Source organism: Charadrius vociferus, unplaced genomic scaffold, assembly GCF_000708025.1.
Source record: "Charadrius vociferus isolate BGI_N301 unplaced genomic scaffold, ASM70802v2 scaffold375, whole genome shotgun sequence".
Lineage (NCBI taxonomy): Eukaryota > Metazoa > Chordata > Aves > Charadriiformes > Charadriidae > Charadrius > Charadrius vociferus.
In genome coordinates, this window is record NW_009648440.1 from 2,738,902 (window position 1) to 2,740,526 (window position 1,625).

The window sequence follows — 1,625 nt, forward strand, 5'->3', positions numbered from 1 at the left end:
ACCCCTGCAAATTTGTGCAACTCGGTATAATCAACCCGCAGCTACATCGAAAAGGCTGAATATAAGCGTCGATCCTGAGCCAATTTATTGGGATGCCTCGGGTACCTGGCGTGTAAGAATAATTCTCTTCCCTTTGTCTCTTTGCCCTTTCATTCATTCATTCATCCGTCCTTTCAGCCAGCCAGCCGTCTATCCATCCATCCATATGGATGAGTGTAGCATCCTACAGAGCTTTATCTACGGAGGATCTACCTATAAAGCAGGCTGCTGCTGGCTGCTGTTTGCCTTTCCTCATACACTTCCGACAAAGCCGGGTTTCCACAAGCCCCGAAGTTCCTGGGGAAGGACCCCAGCCCCTCTCCGGCTGCAGGACCGCGAGGAAGCCTGGCGAAGGAGCAGAAGTTTTTCCTAAACGAAATTGAGAGACGGAGGGATGCTCGCAGCTGCGGGGCCGGGGGGTTCTGCCCCGGCCGGGGGAAGCGCTTACCTCACATTCCTCATACTTGATATTATCCGTCAGTTTCCAAAGCATTTTCATGGATTGGCGTGAGAGAGAGGATTGGGTTCTCCCTGCCTTTGCCCAGGCTGGCGGTGCCGGGGCGGCGTGGGGAGCGCGGCTGGCGGAGGCTCTGCAGCGCTCCCGTCCGCGCTCGGAGATCTCCCTCTAATGGTGGAAACTTTTCCCTTTTCCAGCTCTTTACCCACAGCCTAATCGCCTCATTAGCATATCAACAACAGCCCAATTGCTCGCCAGCACAACAACCTGCAGCGATGGACACAGGTAGAAAGGACCCACGAGCAAAATAAAAATAAGAAATAATTAAAAATAAATAAATAAATAAAAAGCTTTCTCCAGCCCGCCGAGCCCCAGCCCGGGGGGAGGAGAACACGCGGGGACAGCGGGGCCCTGCCTGTCGCCGCTCCCCCCGCGCCTCTGCCTGCCAGCGGGGAGAAAAGTGGCCAGCGAAATCAAAAAGGCGACCGTCCTTTCATCTGCAAAGAGTTTGGGGCTAGCCATGAAGCCACCCCCTTCCCCGCCACACTATTTTTTTTTTTCCACGAGGTTTAAAGATACCAAAACGAGGAGAAACGAGACTCGAGTCTTGCTCTAACGAAGGGTATTGTCTGCGGAGGCTTCTCTTGCCCTCTGGTTTTGATTTCATCTTTTTGGCGGATATTTGAAAAGCTGCTTTCTTTTGCAAACTGTTTTGTTCCTTTCTGCTCTGTTGGCTATTGGTCTTCCAAATAAATCCAAAAAAAAAAAAAAAAAAAAAAAAAAAAAGCAACCAAACCAACAAACCCAAAACCAAACAAACCCAACATAACCTCCCAGATAGAAGTGGGCGAGCGGTAATGTGAATGCAGCAGGAGCCAAAAAGTCTTTTGCAAGCACTTGAGCAAAGGGACAAAACAATGACCATAATAAAACTTTGGTACTTTCTTAGGTGGAGCGCTTCGTTTGCTTAACAATGTGCCGCTAAGCGAGCCCTCAGTTCCCCGTCCCCCCCCCGGGGTTACTTTTGCCTCCTTCTCCTCTTTTATTTCCCCGGGTGCCCAACCTTCATCCATCCACCGAAAGGCTTCGTTTCCCCCGATTTTCTTTTTTTTTTTTTCCCCCTCCCCTC